The 7,698-nt window shown below is 42.0% G+C and overlaps 1 pseudogene; it reads right to left on the bottom strand.

The window, feature by feature from the left end:
- Positions 1 to 209: 209 nt before the first annotated feature.
- On the bottom strand, positions 210 to 7,390 carry LOC116101275 (annotated as a pseudogene).
- Positions 7,391 to 7,698: the final 308 nt, after the last annotated feature.

The raw sequence follows: 7,698 nt of genomic DNA, 5'->3' as shown, positions 1-7,698 counted from the left end.
AACATGAAGTACAGTTGATAACACAAACAACAAATTTTTTTAAAAGATGCTTATAATCAGCACACACATTTCAATAATAATTTTAAACACAATTGATCTCAATTCACTAATCAAAAGACACAGCAACTGCATGAATCAAGAAACAAGATCCATCTATCTTGGATCTACAAGAAATAGATCTTAGCTTGAGAAGTCTTACATCATGCTTTCTATGTACATATCCAAAGATATAAAACTTTTCTGAGTGCTCCTTTGAATTCTGTGTTTCTTAGGCTGTACATAATGGGGATTAACATGGAAGTAATGACCCCATACAACATAGATATGAGTCTGTTTCTGCCAGGAGAGTATTGACTGGAAGTTGGGTAGATATAGGTAAATATAGTTGTGCCATAGAACAAGAAGACTACAAGAAGACAGGAAGCACAGGAGGAAAAAGCTTTGTACTTCCTTTCCTCTAACCAGATCTTTAGGATGGTAAAGACAATGTATATGGAGGAGGTCAAAGTGATCAGAAAATCACCAACCCCAAAGATACCCGCTATCACTAAAACAAGCATTTCTGCCACATAGGTGGTTGAGTATGACAAGGCCACCACAGGTGGAATATCAAAGTAGTATTGGTTAACTCTATTAGACTTACAGAAAGACAAGCTAAAGGTGGACATCATAAGGACAAATGAGTTCAGAATCCCAGCTGCCTAAGTCCCAAACAACAATTGCACACAGCACACTTTGGTCATGATGAGGGAGTAATGCAGAGGGAGACATAAGGCCACATAGTGGTCATAAACTGTCACAATCAGCAAGAAAACCTCAGTCCCAGCTAGGGCCACCAGGAAATAGAGCTGTAAAGCACACCCAACAAAGGAAATACTTTGGTCCTTTGTCAAGAGATTCTTGAGCATCTTGTGGACAGTAGCTTATGGGAAGAACATATCCAGTAAGGACAGATTTGCCAACAGGTAGTACATGGAATCTGAAGCATTATCTTAGTCACAATGACAAACAGGATGACCCCATTTCCCAGTGAAGTGATCTGATAGATGCTGCAACATATAACAAAGGCACATGCTTCACTGTTTATAGCATCATTATTGATAATATCTAAAGAATAGAAACAAATAAGATATCACATAATAAAGGAATAAATATAGAAAATGTGATACATTTACACAATGGAGTACTACTCAGCTTTTAAAAACAATGGTGTCATAAAATTCACAGGCAAATGGATGGAACTAGAAAAAAATCATCCTCAGTGAGTTAACCTAAACTCAAAAAAACACATATGGTATATACTCAGGGATAAGAGGATATTAGGCAAAAAGTTCAGAATAGCCGGGATACAACTTACAGATCATATGAAGCTCAAGAAGGAAGATCAAAGTGTGGACACTTCAGTCCTACTTGGAAGAGAGAACAAACTAATCCCAGGAGTTTTTGAGAAAGAGTGACATGGAAAGGAGAGACATGGAATAGAGAGAGGGTATTAAAGGGGAGCAGAATTAGGTGTGGGAAGAGTCAGGGTAGATGTACAGAGTGTCAGATAATTGAACTGAGCTGTGTAGCAGAGTGTGATAATGAACTAGGGATACCCACTACAAAGTAGCAGATGCCAGATAAACAAGAGGCTCCCAAAACCCAACATGGATGACATTAGCTGATACAGCCAACAAAGGGGAGAAAAAAACAGTAGAAACCTTATCCAGAGTGTAGGCACAACTCCCAGTTGTGGGATGGGGCCAACAATCCATATCAAAAATATTAGCCTGGAATTACTCCTGTCTAAAGGAAATGCAGGGACTAAGAATGGAGTAGACATTGAAGAAAAAGCCTTCCAGATACTACCTTACGTAGGGATCTATCCCATCTGCAAACGCTAAACACAGACACAATTACTAATGCCAAGAAGTGCTTGCTGACACAAGCCTGATGTAGCTGTACCCTGAGAAGATCTGCCAAAGCCTGAGCAATGCAAATATGGATGCTCAAAATCCAACCATCAGAATGAGCATGGTAACCCCAATGGAGGAGTTATGGGAAGGACTGAAGGAGCTGAAGGGGTTTGCAACCCCTTAGGAAGAACAAAAATATCAACCAACCAGATACCCCAAAGCTCCCAGAGACTAAACCACAAACCAAAAAGTACACATGGAGGAACCCATGGTTCCAGTCACATATGTAGAAGAGGATGGCCTTGCCAGGCATCAGTGGGAGGAGAGGCCCTTGATCCTATAAAGGCTCGATGCCCCAGTGTAGGCAAGTGCAAGTGTAGGGAGGAAAGAGTAGGTAGATAGATAGGGGGATAACCCTCATAAAAGCAGGGGGAGAGTGGTTGGGATATGTGCTTTCCTCAGGGGAACGGAAAATGTTAAAGGGGATTACATTTAAAATTGCAAATAAAGAAAATATCCAATAAAAAACAAAACAAAACAAACAAACAAAAGAACGAAGCACAGAGCTAAACAGAATTCTCAACAGAGGAAGCTTGAATAGCCAAGACCCACTAAAAGAAATATAAAAAGTCCTTAGTCATCAGGAAATGTACATCAAAAAACTCTGAGATTCTATTTTAAACCAATCAGATTGGATAAGATCAAAAATCAATTGAGTACATGTCAGGGAGGATGTTGAGCAAGGTAAACACTTTTCCATTGCTGAACAGAATGCAAACTTGTGAAACCATTTGGGAAGTAAATGTGGTCATTTCTCAGAAATCTGGGATAAGTTCTACGTCCAGACACAGCCACATCACTTTTGGGCATATAACCAAAAGATGCTCCAACATCCAAAAAAGACACCTGCACAACTATGTCCATAACAGCTTTATTCCTAATAGCCAGAAACTGGAAACACCCTAAATGTCCCTCAACTGAAGAATGAATAAAGAAAATGTGGTACATCTGTACAATGAAATATGATTCAGCTATAAAAAAACAAAAGCATCATGAATTCAGCAAGCAAATGGAAGGATCTTGAGAACATCATTCTGAGTGAGATAACCCAGTACTCAAAAGGCATGCATGATAAGTACTCAGTTGTAAGTGGATATTAACCCTAAAATACAGTATAACCATCCTACATTACAAAGACCCTAGGAGGATGGACAGGAAATAGGGTACATCAAGAATATATGAGACTCACTTGGATGGGGAAATATAATGGTTGTAGATGGCAGACCAAGATTGAGAGACATGTAGGGACTTTGGGATTGGATGTGGGGAGAGGCAGTGTGGAGGGCTGGATGGGCATAAGAATGAATGGAAATCTGCAAACAAGGGGATATAAGGGGCATATCCAGAAAGAGATGGAGACCTTATTTAGGGGAGACACCCAAGAATCAATGGTGGTATCTTTCACCATAACTCACATCACTGGAAATATGGAACTTGGGGAGACTTCCCTCCCATGACTAGACAGGAACACAAATGTCCCACAAAATTTGTGACCCAAAATTTATTATGTCCACAAGATATTCAGGGATTGCAGGTAGAGCAGAGCCTGAGAAAATGACCAATCAATCAATAACCAGACCAAATAGAAATCTATATCACATTCAAGTAATAATCCCTGACATTACTAATAATATTCTCTTATGTTTGCAGACAGGAGTCTAGTACAGCTGTTCTCTGAGCAGCTCAACCCACCAACTGACTCAGACAGAGGCATACATCACAACCAAACAGTGGATGGAGCTTGGGAACACTTATGGAAGAATAACAGGAAGGATTGCAGCCCTGAAGGAGATAAGAATTCCACAGAAAATCCAATAGAATCAGTTAATCTGAAACCTTGGGGTTCAAAGAGACTGAACTATGAAGCAAAGATCATACATGGCTGAACATACGCCTCTCTGCACATATGTAACAGATATGCAGCTTGGTCTTCATGTGAGTTCTCATCAACTGGAGTCGGGGCTAATCCAAAACCTCTTTCCTTCTTGTTGGATATATTCTTCTAGCCAGGCTGCCTTGTATGGCCTCAGGGGGAGAGAAAGAGACTAGCCTCACAGAGACTTGAAATGCCAGGGTGAGTGGATGCCCAGGAGGTCCCCACCTACTCAGAGGATAGAGGACAGGGAGTCGGGGAAGAATTGTGGGAAAAGACGACTGGGAGCAGTCAAGTGAGTGGGGTGCAAAGTGACTAAGTAAAAAATAAATTAAATTTTAAAATAATTTTGTTTTAAAAAATCACAGAAAAAAGGAAGAAACATCACCACAGCATGAATCACATGTTAATTTCTCATATACAAATTGTCAGAGATTTCAATATACTAGTATCACCAATAAACAAGTCATCCAAACAAAATTTGGAGAGAAAAATGCTGTTCCTAACAGATATTATAAATCAAATGGACCTAGGATATATTTACAGAACAAATAATAGAAACACAAAAGAATATTCCTTCTTCATAGCTCAAATAGAACATTCTTGAACATTGACTTATACAAAATCTCCATACTTGAACACTACTTAAGTCCCAGCATAAACAAAAAAATTGAAAAACCACTGTGCACCCTAGAAAAACACTATATAATAACAATGGATAACCACAACAGAAAAAAAAATGGCAAACTCATGGAAACTGAACAACTCTTTACTAAAAGAAAAATGAGTTAAGACATAAATTAGCAAAAACTAAAACTTTGCTAGAATTAAATAGAAATGGACCTAATACACCAAAACTTAAAGGTAGAGGAAATTGGTTCTAATGCTTTGATTTGATCAGGAATATACACGTCCAAAAACTGAAACTCCTAGTCCCCAAATTGGTTTCTGATTGATCAGTTAAGATGCCAGCTACTAATGGTTGGACAAAGAGGTATGAGGTAGGACCTTTAGATTTGCCAGTTTAGGAATAGAGAAAAAGGAGAGGAGAATCACCATGACTTGAAGGAGAAGGATGAGACATAGAAGATGCAAGAGAGAGACAACTAGCCATGTGAGAATTTGTGTGGGTGGTTATTTGTCACTGCCCCAATGAGGCCTAGGGTATTAGAAGTTTGAGGAGTGCCCAGCCTTTAAGCAAAACACAACATTTCAAAAATAAACTAGTGTGTGTGTGTGTGTGTGTGTGTGTCTCATTCATGGATCCAAAGAGTTCCTGGATGGAAACATTTCACCTGCCAGGAGAACAAGTGGTGTAGCTGAACTCTCCAATACAGACAGAATACAATGAAAGCAGTTCTAAGACACAAGTTCAGAGCACTCAAAGCCTACATTAAATATATTAACAATACAAAATAAAATATAAAAAAAAAACAGAGAGATCTCAGACTAACAACAGCATACCTAAAACCTAGAGGAGTAGAAGTTTCCAAATCTCCAAATAATGAAAGAAAAAGAGTCCCAACCATCCCTTACTTGTCATCAGATGAAGCTTCTATTATCAGGACTACATCATAACCAATAGTATTATTGGCCAAACTTGTCCTATTGGAAATCCCCAAACAACCCAGGCAGTTGTCAAGCTAATAGGTTACTCTCTGCAAACAAACAGCAAGACCCCATTAAAGAAGACAACACACAAACAACACATGCATCATGGAAAGGTTAAGCTGGTACCTATCTAGAGCCCTCTTCCCATCTTCTAGACTCTGTGGTAAAGGAGGATATTGTGATGGCTACCAAAACAAAAGCATGAAGACCAACTCAGTCACAAAACCTTTGATTATCGATCTGTCTGCCTGTAAAATATGGTAGGGCAATGGTGGCACAAAACTTGTGGGAGATGGGTGGTGGTGGCACACACCTTTAATCCCAGCACTTGGGAGGCAGAGGCAGGTGGATTTCTAAGTTCAAGGCCAGCCTGGTCTACAGAGTGAGTTCCAGGACAGCCAGGGCTATACAGAGAAACCCTGTCTCAAAAATACAAAAAAAAAAAAAAAAAAAAAAAAAAAAAAAAAACTTGTGGGAGAAACCAAGGACTGTCTTTTTTGACTAAATGACCTGGCCTGCAGGTCACGTTATTCAGGGGAGAATGAGGAGGGTCACAACCTCTGAATAAAGAATGGGTGAGAGAGACAACAGGACTCAAGGAAGCATTGCTTGTCAAGAGCCGTTTACTTAGTGCAGCCAATCATATTTAAGGCAAAAATCTGGGAGGGGGAGAGGAAGGAGGGAGATGGAAGTTTACAAGATCTTCTGGGGTTGAGCTCCGGTGTGACAGGTGGGGAGCGGTTGGATGACAGGTGGGGAGGGGGTGGATTTCCGTGAATGTTCTTTTCCCAGGTCCAAGCTGGATCCCTGTGATTGTCAGGCAGGATGTTAATCTCAGGGTTCACATCCTTGTGATTGTCAGGCAGGATGTTAATCTCCGGGTTCTCAATTAGCTGGGGCAGGATATTTATCTCAGGGCTCTCATGGTTCCCAACATCTCCCCCTTGTCTGTGTAATAAGGTCAATTGGACCATCACAATGAAGTGCCCTGGAAGGAGGCTTCTCAACCTCATCTTTGAGGTCTCACGATGGGAGCCTGAGCCTGGTAGAGGGCAATGCTCAAGCTCTTACCCGTCACTGGGTCAACCCCCCCTACACGGGGCTGCCCTGTCTTAGGCGGTCAAGACTTAATGCCAGCTCCATCTCTGACTTACCAGGTCCCTTGTCGTGGGGAGAGAGCCAGGGTGGGTCAGGGCTGATGGCCTTACGATTTTTTGAATAGAGGGGGAGATGGGATGGACCATTCTTAGCGAGACCCAACGCAAAACCTATCTTTCCAGCGTCCTTCTTGTAAGACCCGAAAGTTGAGAGGCTGGCCGAAGGGCGGGGAGTCTGGGGCACTCGGGGCCACAGAGATGGGAGCCTGCGATGGCTCTTCAGTGTCAAGGCGATGATAGTGGACCTGCACCAGTTTGGTAGTGGAGTCAACCTGATTCTTAACAAAGGTAGTTAGACGATTGAAGGCCCAAGGGCCAAAGGAGAGAAGAAGGAGTCCCACAAATGGTCCCAGCAAGCTGGGAAGGAGGGTGGTGAGCCATGGGGAGGCAGAGAACCAATTTTGATACCAAGATTCATTCTTCAAGGTTCTGTGTGACTTTATCTAGACTATTTTAAACTAACCCTTCTTGTTGGAGTAAAAACAGCATTCTTCCTTGAGTGCCAAGCAGAGGCCTCCTTCCTTGAGGAAGACCAGGTCCAAGCCTCTGTGGCTTTGGAGGACTACCTCGGCTAAGGAGTCAACCGAGTCTTTAAGGTCTTGGATACCTAATTTTAAGTTGTTGACATCACGGTCGATAAGCATTTGTAGGTGGGCAAAGCCTTGTTTGGAAGTAATGAGTGAGGCAATGCCTGTGCCTGCGCTGGCAGCGCTGACCCCTAAGATGACTGCAAGCATCAGAGCGGTTAAGGGCTCCCGCCTGTGCCTAAGAGAAGGACCAGGAGGGAGCATATTGGGTCCCAGAAGGCACATCCCAAAACCACAAGGCAGGACAGGAGTGGGAGCAACAAGAAGACACGAAGGGGGCCGCTGGTAAATCTAGACAGGGAGTCACTCTTCCAAGTGATCTTACCGGCCTTGAGTTCAGGGGAGCAATGGCACTTATGAGAAGGATGTATTATAACCTAATCCTGCCCAATCTAATTTAGGGGGTGGTTTGTATAGGGACTTGCCTTTCCTGGCTGGGTTTTTTTTTGTTGTTGTTGTTGTTGTTTTTTTAAGCCCTGTCCGTGGAGGAGCCCCTGGTCCAGCATCTGTCG

The sequence above is a fragment of the Mastomys coucha genome, unplaced genomic scaffold, assembly GCF_008632895.1.
Source record: "Mastomys coucha isolate ucsf_1 unplaced genomic scaffold, UCSF_Mcou_1 pScaffold21, whole genome shotgun sequence".
Classification (NCBI taxonomy): domain Eukaryota; kingdom Metazoa; phylum Chordata; class Mammalia; order Rodentia; family Muridae; genus Mastomys; species Mastomys coucha.
The sequence above is the reverse complement of the archived record's forward strand: the minus strand, read 5'-3'. Positions and strand labels throughout refer to the sequence as shown.